We start from the raw sequence: 24,121 nt of genomic DNA, 5'->3' as shown, positions 1-24,121 counted from the left end.
ATAATACTGGCTTCCATGCTAGCACCTGTTTTTCAGCAACCAACTGAATATTTGGAACCTCATGGCCTGTCCACTGATTTTGCTTCAAAACAACAACAAGAATATATATATGTGGTCCGTCAACATGTGGTCCGTCGACTAACTGGAGGTGGGCTGCGAAGGACGCCTTCTCCCCCCACCACCAGCCCTTTACTTCATCCACGATCCGGCAGGTGCACATGGGTCTATATCGTTACAGAGAAACAAGCTCAGGGTTCCCATTGATTTGTCATTGTCATGAGTTAAAATTTCCATGAAAAAAAATGTTCCTTATGTTCATTGTTGTGGCGTGTCTGTATCTTATTTTGAAGGGATGTTTAAACATTACCATAGCGACCAGAGTCAGAGAACGTTAGGGCAGTGGGCCTCAGTAAAATTGTCAAGCGTTGAGTGGTCCCCGGTGATAAAAAGGTTGGGGACCACTGTTCTGGAGCACAGTCACTTTAAAAGAAGCCTTGTAACCGGGGACCAGGAAGTCTTTGAACTGACACCCTGGCCAATAAGGGAGATCTGATTTGCTACAGCATTGGAGGCACGAGGCAGGAAGTTAATTTGCAAAAAGCAGAAACCTGCACACTTCCTGATGGCGATTTTTGAAATATCGAGGCTTATATCCACTTCTGGATGTTGCGGGGGAAAGGTAGGGTCACTCCTGATCAATCATATATGTTGCAGAGGGAAAAGTTAAAGTGCCCAATATCAAAATGCAAATACAATTCAGTGTAGACAGGAGGGATTCATACGAACTGGGAGCAAGTAAAAAGACAGGAGGGATTCATACGAACTGGGAGCAGGTAGTAGTAGTATAGTAGTAGTATTCTTTATTACGGTCATAGACCAGCAAAATCAAAACAATTTCACAATTACATAAATAATATGGCTAAAACACAGTTTTACTCCTAAAATAGCATTATGTTAAACACTTAGACTATGAGTCTGCTAAAATATAAATTAGAATTAAATGGAAATATAGGAATTTGTTCTAAATGCTCTCAGGGTCTGTTAAGTTTTAGTCAACTTCCACCGCCTTTTCATGGCTGCAGCACAAAACCTGGCGACACTATATGTGATGGAACAATTTGTGTCTGTGAGCAGCAGGGAGATATAAAATTGTCCTGAGCACCCTGGGACTCTATGTAGCCATGGTGTGATAAATATGGAACGTATGTCATCATAAAACTGACAATACAAAAGGATATGTTCCAATGTTTCTATCTGACCAGAGCCACAGGGGCACTTCCTTTCACCATAGGGGATTTTCTTGTATCTCCCTTCAAGTACAGCTGAGGGAAGGGCATTGCAACGAGCTAAAGTGAAGGCCCTCCGGTGGCTAGGCACCTCAAGATTCTTTAAATAAGCCAAGGGAGCTGTGACATACCTGTAGCCTTCACTAACAATGAAGGCAGAGGTATTCGCTAGATCATGTTGGCGTTCTATATCCACTACTCGCTGTTTGATAACCTCTTTAGCCTGGTCATAGGCCATCGGAACCAGAAATTCTGGAGAAAATCCCAAAGCTGCGATTTTCCCCCTCACTGATTGTTTCCATGAAGACTGGAAGTCATCCTTCATTATCAAGGAAGCTAATCCACAGGGGAAAAAAGAGATTTTAAGCCAGTAATTGAGAATGTTTAACCATACTCTTGCCTCCACCTTCATAAGGCCAGTCTCAAGTCGCAAGGCGGCACTGGAGACACATCTCGGGACTTGGATGGCTGATCTTAGGAATTTGGATTGTACAGATTCCAATAATGCAAAGTTGGAATAAGGACCTAGCTGCGCACCATATAGCAGTTGTGCCATTGACTTAGCTTCAAACAATTTTAGAGCTGCGGGGATATAATGACCTCCTTTCAGCCTAAGGAATCTGAGGATGGCATTTGCACTTTTTTGTGCCTTTCCAGCGACATAAGCCCCATGGGCTAACCGGGAGCAGGTAAAAAGCCCCCTGCAGACTACACCCTGGACTCTGGCTCTTTTCCTGTATCTGTACAAACATCACACCACTTATGTCCAAGATCTGCTCATCCGAAATCATTTCAAGCATCCTTTGCATTAATTATCCGGAGACTATAATAAACATATAACTTTATTATCTAAAACTATTAACAATAATTTTCTAAAACTATGAACAGAAATATTATATAACTATGAACAATAATTTTTTAAACTAGGGACAATTTTTCTAAAACTATGAATAATAATTATTTAAAACTATATACAATTCTAATATCTAATATAATATCTAATATCTAATTACAATATAAAATATCTATATACAATTCTAATATATAGTGGCCATGATTGAGCGCGGCCGCCGTTGACGCAGCGGGGGTGCCCAGGAGCGGCGCGGACCCAGCTGCGTCAGTGGGCCGCGCTGCGGCGCGCTGGGGGAAGGGCGGGGCTGCAGGCCTTTAAAAGGCCGTGAGCAAGCAGCCCGCCCTCTTTCCCCTCGGATCACGTGCCCGGACAGCTTGCTGTTCGGGCCGTGAACAGGCAACGTAGGGCCGGGCGGGTGCACGGCGCTTCGGGCGCTTGCCTGCCCTGGGGTGATTAGCCGAGGGGGGGGGATAGGACTTCGGAGCCCTCACGCCACTCCGGGTCGGCAAAAACAACAACAACAAAAAAAAAACCTACGGGGGACGCGTGGCCGGGGTCGGGCTGCCGGGCCGCGGAGGAGTCAGTCGGCGGTGGGCGGATGCCTCGCTGCTCGAGATCGGCCGCTGCCGGCCGCGGGGGTCGTGAGGCGTCCGTCAGTTCGGGCCTTGGGGACGGGGGCGCTGAGAAGGGCGGGGCCTCGGCTGCGGCTTCTAGGCCCGAGGGCCGGCCCTGCCCTTCAGGGCCTGAGGAGCGGACCGCAGGGGGCGGCCTACGGGGCCTTCGCCGGCGGCGCGGCCGTGTCGCAGCTGCCGCAGCCCGGGCCACCCCCCTTCTTCACCCCGTGGGGCCGGCGTGCCCGTTCGGAACCGGGGAGGGAGAGGGCCGGCCCGCTCCGCCCCGGCCTCGCCCGGTGCTAGCGGGGTGGGGTCCGGGGCCTCGTGGGCGGCCTCAGATGAGCGCCGTGGTTCCACCACCAGGGGGGGAAAGGGGGCCCGGGGGAGTTCGAGGTCGCCTGGCCGGTCCTCCCGGGGCCCTCGGAGTTCGTGGTCCCCGTCGCCCGGGGGGAGCTAGGGCACCTCACTCGTCCACGTCCAGCTCCAGTGGGGGTACCCGGCGTCAGCTTGGGGCCCAGCGGGACCGGGCCAGGGACACCTATAGGTCCCCGTCCCCCCTGTGTCGTTCCGGTCAGCTCCTTCAGCGGGACGTGGATGGGTCTAGCGGATCATCTGCACGCCCCTCTCGTGTGTCGTCCAGGGGGCGTCTGGGAGGCCCCCGGCGCCGGCGGCATCGTTCTGGTCGCCGAGGGGAGCGGCACGACCGGTCATCCCGTTCCTCGTCGTCCGGCCGGGCCCATTCGAGGAGGTCTTCCGGATACCGGGCGGGATTCACCGAGGCCAAGGCGCTGTATGGGGCTGGGCGGTCCCGCCACCGCAGCCCGGTCCGGACTGAAGCATCACTTTCCGGGAGCCCGCTGGGGAGTGCCGATTTGCGGGAGCCTTCGCCAAGGGCGGGGCTCGCCGGAAAACGGCGGCGGAAGACGCAGCGGAGGGCCCACAAAAGGAGGCGCACATTGCGGCACGGTCCACCTTCTGGTGAGTCCTCCTTGTGGGAGGAAGGAGACAATACCATCCATGATGGATGGTACTGGATACAGGGGGCCTACGTCCCGGGAATCCCACCCTGGATGAAAAGCAGAAGGCGGGATATGGTCCGGATGCTGGACGAGGCTGGTATCAGCCAGTGGCGGAGGGAGCCCCCAGGGCGGTTCAGGGACGCTGAGGCGCCGCCAGGGGTCCATCTACCCGTTAAATTGCGGGAGCGGACCCTCAACGGTTACTTTGTTGATTTTTTTGAGTTGGCCAAGTGGCGCCGCAAGGGCGCCGATACCGGCAAAAAGGGGGACAGGGACAAGGCGCAATCCCAGCCATGCGAGCGGACGATGCTCAACTGGCTTAAGGGGTTTGCCGAGTTCCAGGCCTTGATTTGTGGGGCGTATCCGGAGAGGGGTTGGCACCTCGCCCAATACCTTTACACCGTACTGGAAGCTTGGGAGGTGGGTGGCGAGGAGGCCGCTATGGACTACGACAGGGAGTTCAGGGAACTTGCCTCCCACAACGCATCCACGTGCTGGGATCTCAGGTTGCATGACGCCTGGTTCATGCAGGTTGGGCCCAGTGCTCGGCAGAAGAAGGAACGCGGAAAGGGCGGTTCCGCTGATCCAGTCCGTAAGCTGTCGGGACTGGTATGTTGGGACTACAACAGAGGCGGCTGCAAGCGCCGCAGGTGCCGCTTCGAGCATCGCTGCGAGGACTGCGTGGGCGGCCATACCATGGCTTCTTGTGCACAGCCTTCGACTTCGCAGCCCTTTCGAGGGACCCGATCCTCCAGAAGAAAGGACGGCTGAAGCTGCGGCCCAGCTTCGCACCCTGGCTCCAACGCTGGTCAAACTCCCTGTGCTTCTGGCATGGCTGGAACATTACCACGACAGGCCAGCAGCCGCCTATTTGGCAGCCGGATTTTCAGAAGGTTTCCGGATCCCGTTCACCAGCGAACGGGTGGCGTCCACAAGTGGGAACCTGCGGTCAGCCCGGGAGCTGCCGGACATGGTGGCGGCCAAGTTGACGAAAGAATGGGCTGCCTGCCGCATCGCCGGACCTTTTGACGGACCGCCGCTTCCCAACTTGAGGATTTCCCCACTGGGTGTTGTGCCGAAGAAAGCCCCCGGGGAATTCTGCCTCAACCAGCACCTGTCGTACCCCAGGGGCGGGTCAGTAAATGACTTCATTCCGCCCGAGCTGTGTGCAGTAAAGTATACGCCGTTTGATGCGGCGGTGACCAGGGTTCGCCGGTGCGGGAGGGGGGCACTGCTTGCGAAATGTGACGTGCAGTCGGCCTTCCGGCTCCTGCCCGTCCACCCGGATGATTTCTGCCTCTTGGGCTTCCGGTTCCTCAAGGGCTGGTACGTAGACAAGGCCATGCCAATGGGGTGCTCGAGGCGTTCAGTTCCTTCCTTGAGTGGGCGGCCAGGGCCCAGGGAGGGTTCGCCGAGCTGGCTCATTATCTAGATGACTTTTTGATGGCTGGCTCGGGGGGCGCGGACGATTGTGCGGTCAGGCTGCAGGCGTTTCAAGCGTCCATGGCCGAGTTGGGCGTGCCTTTGGCCGCGGACAAGACTGAAGGTCTCACGACCAGGCTCACGTTCTTGGGGATCGGGCTAGACACCGTAGCAGGGACTTCCCGGTTGCCAGCGGAAAAAGTGTCCTCCTTATTGGAGCTTATTTGGGGCATTTGCGGCAGGCGTAAATGTGCGCTGCGGGATATGCAGGTGTTACTCGGACACCTGAATTTCGCCTGCAGGGTCGTCACCCCAGGGAGGGCGTTCTGCTTTCGCTTGGTATTTGCCACCCGGGGGTTGTCCCGTCCTTTTCACCGCCTTCGCATCACCACGGAAATGAAAGCAGACCTGCAGGTGTGGCAGCAGTTCTTGGAGGGTTTTAATGGCGTGGCCATTTGGCAAACGCTGTTTGCCCCCGGGGATCGGCTACAGGTCCACTCCGATGCTGCAGGGGGCTGTGAGTTCGGGGTGTATTTCAACGGGGATTGGTGCGCTGCCCGTTCGCCAGACACCTGGGCGGCGGAGGTCCACCGCGACATGACCTTCCTGGAGTTTTTTCCCATTTTGGTGGCGGTTCGCATTTGGGAGCCACAATTTGCCAATCGCCGGGTGGAGTTCTTGTGCAACAATCAGGCCGTGGTGCATATAGTGAACAGGCAGACTTCCAGATCCCCCAGGGTCATGCGCCTGGTCCGGGTTTTCATGCTATCCTGCTTGTCGCACAACGTTTCTTTTCGTGCCAGGCACGTTCCGGGGGTTACCAACGAGTTGGCCGATGCTCTCTCTCGGTTTCAGGTCGAGAGATTTCGGAGTCTCACCCCCGCGGCGGCAGCGGAACCAGCAGCGTGCCCGCCAGACCTGTGGCAGCTTGCCGCCGCCTGATCATGGATGGGGTTCTGTCATCGCTGGCAAAGTCCACACGGCGGGCCTACCAGTGGGCGGCCTACAATATTGTGGATTTCGCTCGTCTGGCCGGGCGTTCCTCCGTTTGGCTCATGGGAGAGGGCCTGCTGCTATGATTCCTGGCCCACCTCAAGGAGCGGGGCCTTTCCAGCCGAACGATGCGGGTCACGCTAGCCGGACTTTCCTTTTGCTCGAAGGCCATGGGCTCCTGGGACCTGGGGAAATCGTTCCTGGCCCTGTAGGCGGTGAAGGGTTGGGGGCGGCAGGCCAGGTTTCGGCCTGATCCCAGACGCCCCATTGCCCGGGCCATCCTGTGCCAGCTGCTGGAACCTTTGCATGCCGTGGCCAGTTCTGACTTTGAACGTGCCCTGTTCGGGGCGGCTTTTACTGTGGCATTCCATGGAGCCTTGCGGGGCAGGGAGTTGGTGGCTCAGTCCCGTTCCGCACGGTCTTCTGCGGGCCTGATGTTTGCGGACATTGAATTGGTGGACTCGGGAGTACAGTGCCTGGTCCGCTGGTCCAAGTGCGACCAAGGGGGCAGGAGGAGCCATGTGTACCTTCCAGCTTTTCCGGGGGTGGCCGATTGCCCGCGACGGGCTATGGCCGCATACCTCAAGATCAGGCCCTCGTTACCGGGAGCCCTATTCGTGCATCAGAACGGGACTTGCTTGTCACGGTACCAGCTGGTAGCCGTTCTGCGGACCTGCCTTCAGAGGGCGGGGCTGGAACCCTCCATGTACGGGACCCATTCCTTTCGCATCGGAGCCGCCACCGAGGCATATTTGGCTGGCGAGCCGCCCAGGGTCATTAAGCGGAAGGGACGGTGGCGTTCTCAGGCTTATAAGTTTTACATTCGCCCTCAACATGCTGTTTAATTATTGGTTTCTTCCCAGGTGTCCCATCAACTGCAGCAGTGGTCACGGTGGTGGGGCACAGTATTCTGTACTGGGCTGGCAGGCATGCGTCTTCTACCGGATGGGGAGAGCATCTCGGCCTGGAGGATGTCTGCAGGATTACCTGGTCCAGAAGGAGGGGGCTGCGGTGGTTGTCCTTGCTGCGGGTCGTGGCCGACGACGTTATTCGGTCTGGTGTTCCGGATGTTTTGGTGATCCATCTGGGAGAGAATGATTTGCCTGCCATGACCGGACGCCAGTTGAGCGCTGCCATAACGGAAGACCTGACCATACTGCGACAGCGCATGCCGCGTACCTTGTTGGTATGGTCCGAGATGTTGGATCAACTCGTTTGGCGGTCCGCCAGGCGGCCTGCCCGGGTGATCTGGGCCAAACAGAAGGCGAATAAGGCTGCGCTGAAGGCTGTGCTTTCATTGGGGGGTGTGCAGGTCCCGCACCCCAACATAACTTTTCATTCCCCGCTGCTTTTTCGGACTGACGGGGTTCACCTCTCCGACAGAGATTGCGACCTCTGGCTGTCCAACGTGCGGGATGTTTTGGTTAAATATTTAGCAGAGGGTTGGCGGGAACAGGGACCTGTGGTTCCTGTTCAGTGGCGGGTCATGCAAGGTAGGGAGCCTGTTGGCGGGGAGCCCGTTTGCATACGGGACTCCCCGGAGTAGGGGGTCTCGTTAAGGAGACCGGCCATAACCGGGCGCGGCCTACCCGGCTGGGAGGCCATGGGCCCGGGGCCAAGCGAGGGGAGGGGGCCCTATGGAGGCGGACGCCCGTGGGGCCCTCGAAGGTCGCTTCCCAGGGATCCCGCGGCGGAAGGCATCCCATCCTCCCGGTTGGGAGTGAGGTATGGAGCTGGAGCGCCACGGTCGTGGTGGTCAGCCGGCCAGCTGACAAGGCATGGGCTCCCTTACCTGCATGCGGGCCAACCTTCCAGTTGGAGGGACCCAGGTTAATAAACGGCTGCGGCCAATTTGTTGCCAAGATGGGGTCTGCGTCGTTACTGGGTTAGTCGCCACCTGCCAGTCAACAAATTAAAATATCTATATACCTAATATATATCTAATATATCTAATATATCTAATCTAAAACTATGAATAATAATAATTTAAAACTATATACAATTCAAATATTTCTTCCACTATCGCAGGAAGAATTTTCTGAGTCTGTCAAAGCAGCTCCTCTGAAGAGTGTCTGATGAAGAATCTCTGGCTATGGCTTGCATGACCAGGGGGACCAGGTCCGTGGTGTTCTGCTCAGGGTCGCTTTTCAGCAAGTTGACGACTAGAAGGAGAGGAGAGAAAAGTCAGAGGGAGGCCGGGCTTTGAGAGGGCAAAGGGCACAGGAGAGAGGGCGGGGACAGCGAGGGAACAGGACAGGTGAGCCACAGAAGAGGGGGAGGCAGATGGTAAGGGTTGCCAACTCCAGGTTGGGAAATACCTGGGGACTTTGGGGGTGGAGTCGAGAGTGGGCGGGGTTTGGGGCAGGGAGCGACCTCAGGGGAAGGCTAATGCTAAGGAGTCTGCCCTCCCAAGCAGTCATGAGCTCTAGCCCTACAACTGGCTCTCATCTTGTGTAAGGCTAACAACCTCCAGGCCAAGTCTGGAGATATGCCGGTATTACAGCCTCTATCCAGATTACAGAGATCATAGAATACTAGAGTTGGCAGGGACCTCCTGGGTCGTCTAGTCCAACCCCCTGCATTCTGCAGGACTTTCACAACCCTATTGCTCATCCACTGTCACCTGCCACCCCCTTGGACCTTCGCAGAATCAGCCTCTCCAGCCTCTCCTCTCCAGATACCTATCCAGCTTCTCTTTAAAAATCTCCAAAGATGGAGAACCTATCACATCCTGAGGAAGCCTGTTCCACTGAGAAACCGCTCTAACTGTCAGGAACTTCTTCCTGATGTTTAGACAGAATTTCTTTTGCATTAATTTCATCCCATTGGTTCTGGTCCGTCCCTCCGGGGCAAGAGAGAACAATTCTGTTCCATCCTCTAAATTAGCGATTCCCAACCTGTGGGCCGCTGACCTGTGGGTCCATAGACTAATTGGAGGTGGGCTGCGAAAGACGCCTTCTTCCCCCCCCCCTGGCCCTTTACTTCATCCCCCCCGGCCCTTTACAACACACTTCGGGTGTCATTGTCTTCCATCACTCCCAGATGGGACTATCTCGTTGCAGAGAAACAAGCTCCGGGTTCCCATTGATTTGTCATTATCATGAGTTAAAATTTCCATGAAAATAAAATGTTCCTTATATTCATTGTTGTGGCCTGTCTGTATCTTATTTTGAAGGGATGTTTAAACATTACCATAGCAATCAGAGAGCGTTAGGGCAGTGGTTGAGAGTAGAAGAGTAAACTACCCCCCCCCCCACCGGGCCTCAGTAAAATTGTCAAGCGTTGAGTAGTCCCCGGTGATAAAAAGGTTGGGGACCACTGCTCTAAATGGCAGCCTTTTATATGCTTCAAGATGGTTATCAGATCCCCTCTCAGTCGTCTCCTCTCCAGGCCAAACAGGCCAAGCTCCCCCAGCCCTTCTTCATTCATCTTGGTCTCCAAACCCCTCACTATCTTTGTTGCCCTCCTCTGGACACGCTCCAGTTTGTCTACATCCCTTTTCAACTGCGATACCCAAAACTGAACACAGGGCTCCAAGTGAGCCCGAACCAAAGCAGAGTCAAGATCTGTTCTTCAGGAGACAATGGCTGCTTGGGACGGTGGACTCTAGGGCCTCATGACCCACGGAGATCCCTCCCCTCCCGTCCCCAGGGTCCACCCCAAATCTGCTGGAATTCCCCACCAGGAGCTGAGGCCACACACCCTGCTGAGGTTCTTGGCCTACAACAGCCCTCCCATTCCCAAGGTCCACTGACAAATCTGCACGAATCTCCCAACACAGAGCAGTCCTCCCTGATGCCATGCTTCAGCCGTGCCCCCCACCAAGAGGTCCTCTAGTCCGTGTGGGAAGTCCAGGGGGCATGGCAACAGAACTGCAACTCACCAGTCGAAATTGCACTTAGGGTGTCTTCACGCCTCGATTCCATAGCGATGATTTCTAGAGACACAAATACCAACCGCGGTCAGAGAGGACCAGAGAAGGTTGCCAGCCTATAGACTGGGCAGGGAGATCTCCCACAATCACAACTGAACTCCAGGGGACAGAGATCAACTCAGCGGAGAAAGCGGAAGCTTTGGAGGGTGGACCCTATAGCATTATACCCACTAAGGTCCTTGAGCTCATCACAGTCCTGTTAGAAGCTGTTCTCACAGAGCTGTCAGAGCTCTCTCAGCCCATCTACCTCACAGGTTGTCTGTTGGGAGGAGAAGAAGGGAAGGCAATTGTCAGCCACTTTGTGACTCCTTGTAGTAGTCAAAAGTGGGGTATAAAAAACAACCCTTATTCACTTACAGCCCATCAATGGGGACCAGAGTGGCTTATATCCTACTGTGATGGAACTGGCCTGGGGTTGCACTGGCTTGAGAGGAAATGGGCAGCCATCTTGGACCACATGGCTGCCAGGTGAGCTGAGGAATAAACAAGCAAAACTTGGAACCTCTGAAGGAAGGTGCTGACTCTGTTTTTAACACCAGATAGGGTATGTTTTAGGAGAGGGACAAAAGGGTTGTGATTTACACCATTTCTTTTGACTTGTTGCTTAACTGTGCTAATAAGATACTAAATTTTAAGCCCGCTGTAGAGAAAATACAGCAGGCACTAGCGGGCAGTGGGTGGTTGGGGGAGGCCTGGGAGGGAGGGAGGGAGGGAGGAAGGGAAGGCAGCCACAGAAATCGGGAGAGAGAGAGGGAGTGAGAGAGAGAGAGAAGGGGAGAAAGGAGAGTAAACAATGGGAGCAAGAATGGGAGAAAGAAAGGCAGAAGAGAAATGGGCATATAGGAGGGAGAAAGGAGACTAAGGGGTGGGTTAATGGATGGAGAGAAGGCAGGAAGAAAGGGAGAAAGAAAGCAAAGGAGAAAGACAGAAACAGAGCATGCGAGAGGGAGAGAAAGAGGCAGAGAGAGGGGGGGCGAGGGGGGGTTGCTGGGGAAGAGAGTGGTGGGAGGCTGTCTGTTTGGGGGGCCGGGAAGCGGAGGCGGAGGCTGAGGACGATTGGGGGGCCACAGGGGATCACACCCGGACACGACTCGGGGCCTTCTCCCGACTCCAGGAGTAGCCTTGCCACTTATGCGACGCGGCGGGGCTGTTCCTGGGCCCAGTATAAGGCCCCCGCCTACCGCAGCCCCCCCCCCCCGCAGCATACAGGGACCTGGGGCGGGAAAGGAGCGGCGTCCGTGCTCCTTTCCTGAGTGCGCGGGGATGCTGGCCGGCGGACTTACCGTCGGGGAAGGCTTCTTCCTCTGAGTGGTGACTCCCCGGCCATTAGCCTCTTGGCCCTGGATTGACACTCAGAGGGCCCAATCAGGAGCCGCTTCGTGGCTCCTGATTGGGCCCTCCGAGTTTTTATCCCGGACAGGGACCACCCTTTCTCCTCCCACATTGCCCTTACCCTTTTATTCCTACCGTTCCGCAGGAGCGGTTTACAGATGCTTATAAACCTTTAAATAAATCCTGAATAAATTTGAAGCTGGCAGTGGCTCTCTGATCTATGTGCAGCTCCCAGTCTTGGAAACACCAGTCCAGTGCAAGGGGAAGTCTCAGATTCAGGGGAGGGACCTTGCCAAGCAGCTACTCCTCTGGGAGGGGGGCGGTGTATAGGTTGCAGTAATTATCCCCACGGTGCTCACGTGCTAGGCTGTGGGAGACACAGAGGGAAAGGGAAGCTGAAAGACCTGATCCTCCCTATACATGGCCCTGTGCTAAAACCAGGTGGAGGTGGTTACCCAAAAAGACCCTTTTGCAGCACAACTGGAGTTGGCAACCAGCCAGAAAAGGGGGTGGGCAAGGCAGAATAGGGCTGACAAAATAAAAGCGGGCCTGTTCCACCACACCATGCCTTTCCCTCAATATAATCCTTACAACAACCCTGCGAGGTATGCTAGGCTGAGAACATTTGACAGGCCCAGGGTGACCCCATGAGCTTCCTATGCTGCCTTCTGAACAGACCTGGTTGCTCGGTAACCTCAAAGATGGGGCCAAGAAATGCTCCTTTACTGTGCAAGAATTCGGGGGGGGGGGGGGGGGTTGGAATGAGTCAGCAAACCTAGACTTTGGGGGATCACATCATTCTTTGGGGGATCACATCATTCTAGGTGCTAGCTTCTTTAACAGGATGCCTCTCTTTGTCTTCACCTGGGAGTTGTCCCACTCCTTCTTCCCTTTGTCCTTTCCATCTCCTCACTTGGCCTTCCCTCCCTTTCTCCACATAGCCTTCCATCGAGACACAGGTCTCTGCACGCCTCCCATATAGGGACCATGCCCTCTTCTTCCCAGGAAAAGCTGGCCATTTGTGATAAGGAAGGTCTCTTTGGATTGGCCCCTCTCTCCCCTTTTGACTACATCCTGAATGTGGACTGGCCCTACTTGAATAGAAGTGATCCTCCATGCTCTTGATGCTTGGGCGGGGGGGCAGGAGTGGGAGGGCTTCTGGAGCTCTGGCTCTACTGGTGGACGTCCTGGTGGGATTGGGCCAGTGTGTGTCACACAGTGTTGGACTGGAAGGGTCCGTGAGGTGGGACATAATAGTAATGGTAAGAACGACCACAACAATAAAGATAAACCCAATATGCCTTGCCTAACAGCTTGAGCGATGCCTCTCTAAGACAGTGTTGGGAGTTGTCAAGGTAGAAGAATGCCTGTTCTACGAAAAGGTGTTCACCAAGCTTTCTGTAGCGCCTCAACTAGAATAGAAGAGGGGGGGGGACTGAAATTCATTCAAATTCCATTCTTACGAAGGGGTGCATGAGTGCGTACACGTGTGAAGCTCTCTTTTCCTTCCCTAGAGAAAAAAATCACAAATTGCTCATTTTTAAAGTCTCATCAAATGTTTCAAGAAGGGCCAGATGCAAATTGAAGGAATAAATGAATAAAAAAAAAACAGAATAGAATAATAGAATCAAAGAGTTGGAAGGGGCCTCATGGGTCATCTAGTCCAACCCCCTGCACTATGCAGGACACTCACATCCCTATCGCTCATCCACTGTCACCTCCACCCCCTTGAGCCTTTACAGAATCAGCCTCTCCGTCAGATGGCTATCCAGCCTCTGTTTAAAATTCTCCATTTCCACAAACTGCTCTGACTGTCAGGAACTTCTTCCGGATGTTGAGACGGAATTTCTTTTGAATTAATTTCATCCCATTGGTTCCGGTCCTTCCCTCCGGGGCAAGAGAGAACAACTCTGCTCCATCCTCTACATGGCAGCCTTTTAAATGCTCGAAGATGGTTATCAAATTCCCTCTCAGTTGTCTCCTCTCCAGGCTAAACAGACCAAGCTCCCCCAACCTTTCTTCATTTGTCTTGGTCTCCAAACCCCTCACCATCCTTGTTGCCCTCCTCTGGACACGCTCCAGTTTGTCTACATCCCTCTTCAACTGGGTGCCCAAAACTGAACACAGGACTCCAAGTGAGGCCGAACCAGAGCAGAGTAAAGCGGTACCATCACCTCCCATGGACACGATACTCCGTTTGATGGAAACCAAAATCCCATTTGACGTTTGAACCATCGAATACAACAACAGCCCTGTAAGGTAGGACTGAGCAGGGAGAAAGCGCCCACCTCAAGGCCCCCTCTGTAGCCCCATCTGTAGTCTGGCCTCCTTACTCACCAAACTGATGGAGTACTTCCAGCTATCCTTTTTGCCGATTGTCATCTGGAAGATGGATTTGAGAAATCGGTCCACTTTCTTGAGAGCATCTCGGGAGGCCTACATAGGAACATGACAAGAGCCCTGCTGGATCAGACCAGGGAGGGTGCATCTAGTCCACCCTCCCATCTTATATGGTGGCCAACCAGCTCCTCCGGAGGGCCAGCAACAGGACAAAGAGGCCTTGGCCTCCATAAATCAGAAGAGCCCTGCTGGATCAGACCAGGGAGGGTCCATCTAGTCCACCCTCCCATCTCATATGGTGGCCAACCAGCTCCTCCGGAGGGCCAGCAACAGGACAAAGAGGCCTTGGCCTCCATAAAAACAGAAGAGCCCTGCTGGATCAGACCAGGGAGGGTCCATCTAGTCCAACCTCCCATCTCATATGGTGGCCAACCAGCTCCTCCGGAGGGCCAGCAACAGGACAAAGAGGCTGAGGCCTTCCTCTGATGTTGCCTCCTGGCTCTGGGATTCAGAGATGTAGTGCCTCTGAAGGTGAAGGTTCCCCTCAGCCAACATGGCTAACAGTCATTGATAGACATATCCTCTATGAATCCCCCTTTCAACCTGTTTATCCCTGTAGGTATCATAGAATCATGAATTGGAAGGGATCTCTAGGTTCATCTAGTCTAACCCCCCCCCCCAAATGCAGGAACTCACAGCTACCTGCTCATCCACAGTGACCCCAATTTCTGGTCCGAGTGATCCCTACACCAAACATCTCCAGAATCCAACCTGGCCTGGAGAAAATTCACCGACCAAAATAGGCAGATTCAACATATTTCAATACTTTTAAAACAACTGATTTGTTTTACTTGTTAAATGTTTGGTGTGTCTGCTGTTTTAGTTTAATTAACTTAAACAGTGGAGAGTAATTACTTCAATCGGAGGAGGAGGGAGGCTGGCACCTTCATGTTGCTATTCCCTGGCCGAACTGCTCCGGAACGAGCCAAGGTCCTGGAGGGTCCTGCTAGATTCTGCCCCTTCACACACCTTCCGGGAATGAACCTGAGCAGCTAGGGATGCCAGCCTCCAGAGGGCACCGGGGGATCCCCAGCCCGGAATTACAGCTCATCTCCAGGCCACAGAGATCAGTCCCCCTGGAGAAAAGGGCCGCTTACAAGGAGGACTTGGACCCCACTGAGGTCCCTCCCCTCCCAAGCCCCACCTTCTTCGGGCTCCACCCCCAAGGACTCCAGGTCTCTTGCAGCCGTAGGAGCACCTGGGATCATGCGTGGGGACAAGGGGGGCGCAGGGTGGGGGTCGGCATATATCCTGGGTCCTGGCGGTTGCCCGAGGCAGGACATGATGACACCGTGTTGAAAGCAGCAGGGAGGACTTCGAAGCCACAGAGAGGGATGGCCTGGGACCTTCAGAGGCTGCCGAGGGGCAGATCAACTCACCTGGGCTACCTGAGGGCTAACGTCGTGCAGGTGCACCAGGAGCGGCACCAGGGTCTGCACGGCCAGCTCCTTCATGCTCCCCTTGTCCTCATTCCTGATGTTGTCGAAGAGGGAACTGAAGGTGGAGATGGCCTCCAGTCTCACTTTGTGCGATGCCTGGGCTCAGCCGGATAAAAAGTGGAGAGACATCCAGTTAAGGAAGGGGCCTGCCACCAAATCACCGTAGAGTGATCTCATACAGTGGCCAATGTCCCGTGGCAGGGATTGGATGGCCAATGAAAGTGCCTTCCACTGAACTGGACATTTGGTCCATTGAGGTCCAAATTATCTCCTGGCAGTAGCTCTCCAGGGTCTCAGTCCAAGGTCTTTCACACCTCCTATTGCTAGAGCCTTTAACTGGAGATGACGGGGATTGAACTTTGGACGTTCTGCATGCCAAGCAGAGGATGATCTGTGGAGCCACCAGCCCTTCCCTTAATCCAGCAAGGTTTGTATTGTCTACTGAGACTGGCAGTGACTCTCCAGGGGTCTTTCCCATCACCTTTTTAACTGGAGATGCCAGGGATTGAACTTTGGACTGACACGACAAAACACCCCCCTGCAATCTCTCTTAGTGAAAGGAAAAGGGAGAGAAGAGACAGAGGCATAGAAAAGCGAGTTTCCAACCCTCATTCCGCCCCCCAACATGCAGGATGATTTCCGCGCACGACTGCCCAAACTCACGTCATCAACAAGCGGGACGATCTGGTTGGCCACTTGGATGGCGAGGTGGCTGATGGCTTGACCCTCCAGGCTCTTCAAAAGGTGCCGCAAGACCTTGAGGGCCTTCACATTGATGGCTCGGTTGGACTCCTTCAGCCTTTTCAAGATGTCTGGCACGGCAGGCTCCAGCTTAGCCATCTGCACGACCAAGAAGTGCGGGGCGTGACAACCCTCCCAAAAGTCATGTTTGCCCTCTCTGGGGTGGGGAATTCCTGAGGATGTCTGGGTGGAGTCTGGGGAGGGCGGGATTGGGGGAAGGACCAGACTACAGGTGGGACCTAGGCATCCCCTGGAATGACAGCGCATCTCCAGTCACTCTGAGAAGGGAGGGGCTAGCTCTCTTGGGAGTATTTTGAGCTTTAAGTTGGCTAGTTATTTCTCCGAAGCAGGCCTGCGATCTTCACAGAACCCATGTGGGACTGCACAGAACCCACAAAGATGAAGAGTTGGTTCTTATATGCCGGTTTTCTCTACCCGAAGGAGGCTTAAAGTGGCTTACATTCGCATTCCCCTTCCTCTCCCCACCAGATATACCCTTTGAGGTGTGTGAGGCTGAGAGAGCCCTGATATTGTTGCTCGGTCAGAACAGTTGGTTCTTCTATGCCGCTTTTCTCTACCCGAATGAGGCTCAAAGTGGCTTACATTTGTCTTCCCTTTCCTCTCCCCACCACAAACACCCTGTGTATTGGGCGAGGCTGAGAGAGCCCTAAAATTACTGAAGAAGAAGAAGAGTTGGTTCTTCTATGCCACTTTTCTTTCCCTGAAGGAGGCTCTAAGTGGCTGACATTCGCTTTCCCTTCCTCTCCCCACAATGGACATCTTGTGAGGGAGGTGAGGCTGCGAGAGCCCTGAGATTCCTGCTCGGTCAGAGCAGTTTTGTCAGTGCTGTGGCGAGCCCTAGGTCACCCAGCTGGCTGCATAAGGCCATACAGCCCATCCTCCTAAGCCAATATTTTCTCCTAGAGAACTCTTGTCTGAAATCTGGACCTCAGGGGTGATTCCTGGAGCTCTCCAGAGCTTGACTTGGATGTCGGCAATCGAGGGGGAGGCAGGGGAGGGGGAGTGTTGCTGATGCCTTGATGTCATTTCCGAGTACCAGGAAGTGATATCACATTGTCAGCAACATTCTAGGAATCCCCCCCATCCCATTTTCTATGGTGAAGATCACTGATATTTGGGTAATCTCGAGAGAGTTACTTCTGAATAGAGCCAGAGGGATGGTTGAATCCGCTATTGGGGAGGGACTGCACTGCTCCTTGGGTATTATTGTGTGAAAGGGCAACCGTGTTAGGTCTTGTGGGTCTCTCTTGCCTATGATGACCATGTTGGAATATGCTAGATCTGTAGAGGGCCTGATTCAACAACATATGGAACATATCCTGTAGGGGGCATCAGAGGAGATGTGTAATTAGCATATTCAGATTAAGAACCTCCTGGTGTTTTTCAAATAATCTCCTCCTGCTTGGTCCAGTCGGAGACTTCCTGCTCCTTTGAGCACACTTCCTGCTCTCTTTTCCCTCCTGAATATTAGTCAATTAGACAGGTAGGACTATCTCTCTCCTACCCAAACAAGTTTGTTTCTTTTCTTAATAAAATGATTCATTCTTTAAGCAGCCGGCGCTGTGAGCCTACTTTCATTATTTAAACTCTGCCAACAAGTTACACATTCTCAGCCTAGCGTACCGCACAGGGTTGTTGTGAGTGTAAATTAGGGGAGAGGGGAATCTTGTAAGCCACTTTGGGTTCCCATTAGGAAGAAAAGCGGGCATAGGGTTACCAATTCTGGGTTGGGAAATACCAGGAGATTTTTTTAAGCAGCCAGCACCCAGCTCCTCCTTCTCATATTTAAATTCTGCCGACATACATCCCCCACCCACCCCAGCAGAAAGAGCCTGCCTGGGGGAAGGCTCCTGGCCCCCGGAGGAAAACACATACTGTGGGAACTGAGCCCCTGTGGGACATTTCTGATGCCCCCCTCCCCGTGGGGGTGCTGAGCCCCTCGCACCTTCTCAGAATGAGGAGCTAGCTGAAGCATGCCGTCTAGAGCCAGGGACCGGAGTTCTTCTTTGGTGGCATTCAGCTGCTTCCTCAGCTGCCGGATGATGTGGTCTTCGGTGGTGCTGTGGAAGGTTTGATGTCGGAGGAGCTGGCGAAGAAGGGGAAGAAAAGCAGGACTGGTAACTCACTCGCAGGCTGCCTTGCTCCCTGCCTTCTCCGCAGGATTGGCCCTCAGGAGGACCCTCACCCATGCAACCCCACTGCCACCTAAGAACGTCAGAGAAGCCAAGTTGGACCAGGCCAGTGGCCCATCCAGTCCAACATTCTGTGTCACGCAGGGGCCCAAACCCAGGGGACATCGAGAGGACCAGGGGCAGAACTCCAGAATCCCTCCCAGTGTGGCCCTCCAAGCACCAAGTAAACAGAGCTTCACTGCTCCCAACAGAGTGTTCCATCTAGACCTTGTGACTAGGAATCTCTAAGAACATGGGAAGCCGTGTTGGATCAGGCCAATGGCCCATCAAGTCTAATCTTCTGGGTCACACAGGGATCCAAACTAGGTGCCATCAGGAAGCTCACCAGTAGGCCCAGACCTTGGTGTCATCTGCACGGGGCTTTTTAACCACTCCCAGCTCAATTGAATCCCTCCCATCTACACTGAATTCGATTTGCATTTTGATTTTGGTTGCTTTAAATTTTCCCCCTGCAGCATGCATGATTGAGCCAGAGTGACCTTACCTTTTCCCCCACAATATCCAGAAGTGGATAAAACTCTTGATATTTGAAAAATTGCAATCAGGAAGTGTGCAGATTCCTGCTTTTTGAGATTTAACTTCCTTCTCCATGCCTCATAGCAAGGCAGTTTTCCCTGATTGGCCAGGGTGTCAGTTCAAAGATTTCCTGGTTCCCGGTTGCAAGGCTTGTCTTAAAGTGACTGTACTCCAGAAGACCAAACTTCTCCCAGGAGAGATTTGCCTCTTGGATTTATTCTTCCACCTCTGCTGTCTCCAATCTCCCTCCCCCCCATTCTAGAAAAGCTTTCCCAATCGAGTGCAGAACAATTTCAGTTTCAGTTGCTGGTGGGGGATAAAGGACGACGCGAGTTGAAATCAATTCAGCAGGATCCACAATGGAAAAAACAAAGTCAGTGCATAATCAGCCCTTGAGAAAACCTTCTCCCAAGCACCAAGAGTACAGAGTGCCACTGCCGCAGACAGAGTGTTCCATCTAGAACTTGGAGCTCATAGCCACGAGGGGCCTCTGCTCCATCAGATTCTCCCCTCCCCTCTTGAAGCTGTCTATCCTTGTGGTTGCCACCACTTTCTCCAGCAGTGAGTAACATGTTTGTTACTGTTTGTTAATTCCATCAAGCGCCTCCAAGTTCTTGTATTGCAAGAAAGGGAGGAAGGCTCTTCTTTCTCCACCCTCTCTACCCCGTGCATAGTCTTGTAAACCTCTCTCATGTCACCCCTCAACCATACTTTCTCCAGCTTGTAGAACCTTAACCTCTTGAAACATTTCTTTGTAGGGAAGGGGCTGCAGTCCCTTAATCGTTTTTCATTTCCCCCTTCCCCCCTACCTGTTGTATTGCTGGCAGAAGATCCCCCACTCTTCTCCACCATGATCTGATGCAGCAAGGACCAAGAGAGATGAGTAGGGGTCCTGATTTTCCCCTCACTAATTCACAGAGTCATAGAATCCTAGAGTTGGAAGGCACCTCTTGGGTCATCTAGTCCAACCCCCTGCACTGTGCCTTCACAGAATCGGCCTCTCCGTCAGATGTCTACCAGCCCCTGTTTAAAAATCTCCAAACATGGAGAACCCACCACCTCCAAAGAAAGCCTGTTCCACTGAGAAACTGCCGTGTCAGGAACTTCTTCTGGAGGTTTAGATGGAACATCCTTTGGATTAATTTCATCCATTGGTTCTGTCTTTTGAGACGAAGCCATTGCCCTCTGCTGGCGTGGTCAGCCTACAATCTCTCATTCAAAACACATGACTTGGGTCTCTCCTGCCTCCGTGTCCTGTAGACACCAGCGAAGCTCACCTCAACTAAGAAGGTCAGCAGAGTGACATGCCGGAAATCTTCTGGGCTATCCAGAGTCTTCAGGAGGTAGGGCAGGATGTTCCCGCAGTCCTCGTTCCGGATCATGGCTCTGTTGATGCACACAGGAAGAGAGAGCACATAGGCATGGCCTTTATTTTTTTGACCTTAGCACACACACACACACAGCACATTTATTTTCATTTCAGATTTCAGTTCAAGTCATCAGGAAGCTACCCTATCAGCTGGAGCAATTTTTAGGGCCATTCCGCACACCATAGTCATACTCAGCCCCTGCAGATGCTATATTATGGGTGCTCTGCATGATGTCACCTGCCACCTGCATCTCGCCAGCAATCTATTCACAATATTTGCCATTTTAAAGCCATTTTATGGTTGGACTTAATGTTTTTATTGTGAACCTCTCCAATCTCATATGGGAAGGGGCGGTATACAAATTAAATATTGTGATATTCTACTACAACTACTAGGCCACAGGGAAGTGGTCCTCTTGGAACGAGCTCCCGGAAGAGCTGCGGTCCCTGTTGGAAATCTCTGGGTTACGCAGGGCCTGCAAAACGAAGCTCTTCCACCGGGCATTTGGTTGAGGCCGGGTGGAATGAACTGGAGTGATAAGATCAGGCTGGTCCTCTCCCTCAAACTGATGCTCCCCCCCCCTTTCCTTGACAATGTTTGGACATTCCACTGTTGTTTATGAGATTGATGTCGGCAGCACTGTTACGCAGCGCTCCTTTGAGATCAAGGCTCAGTGGACGTCATCAGAAAGTATTTGCACCACCATTGGCTTCAATTTTTTATTATTAGAATGTTTTACTTGATTTTATATGTATAGGGTTTCTATCTTTAGCCCTAAAGAAGCCCACCTAGCTTCAACCAGGGCCAGAGCCTTCTTGGTCATGGCCCCCATCTGGTGGAATGAGCTCCTGGAGGAGATCAGGGCCCTGATGGAGCTAAAACAGTTCCGCAGGGCCTGAAAAAGGGAGCTCCACTAGGCATTTGGTTGAGGCCGAGTGAACAAGCAGCATCTGCAGGGCCCCTGCTCCCTCCTGCCTAAAAATAATTCCACCCATGTGTTGTGCTCTGATCCTATGCACATTGTTATAGTTTGAACCTGTGTTACAGTTTAATGTTCATATTATTACTGTTGTATGTAAGTTGTTATGACAGCTAAGTTCTACGTACTGTTTCTACATTTTATGCAAACCGCTCTGAGCCTGAGGGGCAGGCGGTATATAAATATAAATAAATAAACCGCCACGAGCCAATATTTCTGGGAGTGGTGGTATATAACGTCATAATAAATAAATAAATAAATAAATAAATAAATAAATAAATAAATAAATAACAACACTGGCAGAGAGACACTCGCAAAATGGGGAGCAAGTTAGTCTTTTGTTGCAGCAGCCTAGTTCTTACCTAGCAAAGAGGTAGAGACCTTTCTGGTGAGTTGAGGGCCTCAAAAGAAACTCGGACCCTCTTCTCTTGAGCATGATTAGGACCTGATCCTCATGGCATGCACTCTTCACCAGAGCGTTGAACGTTCTCAAGGCAGACCTGTGCCAAAAGCCAAACCTTCTGTTAATGAGACCCTTACTTTTATCACCAGTGTGCTGCAGGGAGATACAGGGGCCGAGCGTTCTGCCAGGGGATGAAACTCTGGAAGTTCTGTTCTATTGCACACATCGGCATACCGATGCCGAGTCTGGTGAAGGATCACTGGGAAACCCCAGTGGGGAGACGGTAGAAGCCTTAAAAACTAGAGGGGGAAAGACCCTGAAGAAAAGACACCTAATAGGTCCCAAACAAATTGGCTTTACTAAAAATTGTTCTACTCTAGACCACTGTTTAGCCCTCTATTCTCCTGCAGACAAATATCTTCATACAGGTAGGAAGAAACTCTATGCAGCTTTTGTTGAGCTCAAGGGTGCATTTGATTCTATCTCCAGGTGTTTACTAGGGAGAAAATTGCAAGACCTTAATATTGATTCATGCCTATTACTACTCCTAATGAACCTCCATTCCAACCATACCTGTCAAGTCAAATTTACTGAAAAGGGTCATCTAACAACCCAAATCCCCATCCTGAGAGGAGTTAAACAGGGCTGAGTCCTTGCTCCTCATTTATTTAACCTATTTTTACGTGACCTTCCAAAAACCCTTAAACTCATAAATGGTCATCCTCCCAAACTAGATAAACTGCCAATCCCACTTCTTCTATATGCCGATGATACAGTCTTGCTTTCCTATTCCAGAATTGGTCTGAAAAGAGATTTGAACACTTTCTATGAATATTGCCAACTTAACGACCTATCAATTAACTTTGAAAAAACCAAATTGATGGTCTTTGCACAGAAGTGGTCCCCCTTAAACTGGCGTATTGGTGGTCATCAAATTGAGCAGGTCAAATGGTTCAAATACTTAGGAATCACCTTCCAACATAATTTGCACTGGACCAAACATAGAAATAGGATTATTTTGCAGGCTAAATGTTCTACTACCCATTTAAACTGTTTTTTCTTCCTCAAAGGTAATCAGTTTGTCCTAGCTGCATGTCGTGTGTTTGACTCAAAAATTCTCCCCCAAATTTTATACGGCATCCCTCTGTGGATCTCAGCTTTTAACAAAAACTTGGAAAGGTTACAGTCTGCCTTTTTCTGGCAGATTTTGGGAACTCCAAATTGTGTCCCTTACTCCTCATGTCTCGAAATCGGCCATAATCTTCTCGAAACTAAGGCCTAGATTTCTACCTTCAAATATTGGCTAAAACTGCATTTTAGGGTTCGATCAGATAGTCTATTAGCCTATTTATTGAGAGACTCTTTCAAATTGAAATGGTTCTAAACAAGACAGCGTTTGAGAACCTTTATACAGAATCAGTTCAACTCCTGGAAGGGGCAGAGAAGGCAGGGCAAATGAAGGAAGAGGCAGGGAGGGCAGGGCAAGTAATGTAAGAGGCAGAGGAGGCAGTGAGGGGTGGGTTGGCAGGAAGGGAAGGGCTCGAGTCCCGCACTGAGCACCTGAACGGGATAGGAGGCGTTGGTGTCTTCTGCTGAATGCAGGTCCTCCAGTAGAAATCAATCTCCTTGGGCATGTAGTGCATCGTGTAGGAGATCTGGCACAGCAGCGCAATGGAGAGCATGGGGAATATATCTTTCACAGCCTCTTTGCAGGCCTGCGTAGGTTGTCTCAAGATCTCGTAAATCGCTGATATGGCCTGGCAGGAGAAGGCAGAAATAATCCCAGCGTTTCTCATCCCGCCCAAACAGGATGCTAGACAAGAACTTCCTTGCTGCGCACCTCTCTGCCCTTACGTCTTTGTGATGTAGTTGAGAATCTAACTGTCCAGTCTCAGGGCTGGAGACCAAACTTGGCACGGTTTGTTGCTTGGGGGGATGCATCCATGCTTGGGGCAAACGGATGGGGTGAGCAACAGGTCTCTTTTAATTACTTCTTTTCACAACTGGGCATCCTGGGAGTGGTGGAAGGCTCGTTAAGAGAAGCGGTCTCAGAAATAAGATGCGGGAGCCACCCAATCTATCAATCAATCCTTTCCCATTTTAACGCTGTGGAGAAAGAGATTCGGCCAGTAGGGCAACAGGGGAAGGGGGCTCCTGTGATGGCCATCACCCCTGGGGAGCTCTCACATAATCACAAGAAGAAGAGTTGGTTCTTACTTGCCACTTTTCTCTTACCAAAGGAGTCTCAAAGTGGCTTACATTCACCTTCCCTTTCCTCCCCCCACCACAGACACCCTGTGAGGTGGGTGAGGCTGAGAGAGCCCTGATATTCCTGCTCGGTCAGAACAGCTTTCTCAGTGCTGTGGTGAGCCCAAGGTCACCCAGCTGGCTGCATGTGGGGGAGTGCAGATTTGAACCCGGCATGCCAGATTAGAAGTCTGCACTTCTAACCACTACACCAAACTGGCTCTCAAGGGTTCCCCAGGGTGGCTCGAACCGTGAAAAACAATTTCAGGGGCTCCTCCTTCATCAAAAGGTTGGAAAAGGCTGATTTAAACTAAAATCCTTGCAGAAAAATTTTCTCCATGGCAAATGCATGTGCCATTA

This window comes from Paroedura picta, chromosome 15 (assembly GCF_049243985.1).
Source record: "Paroedura picta isolate Pp20150507F chromosome 15, Ppicta_v3.0, whole genome shotgun sequence".
Classification (NCBI taxonomy): domain Eukaryota; kingdom Metazoa; phylum Chordata; class Lepidosauria; order Squamata; family Gekkonidae; genus Paroedura; species Paroedura picta.
The sequence above is the reverse complement of the archived record's forward strand: the minus strand, read 5'-3'. Positions refer to the sequence as shown.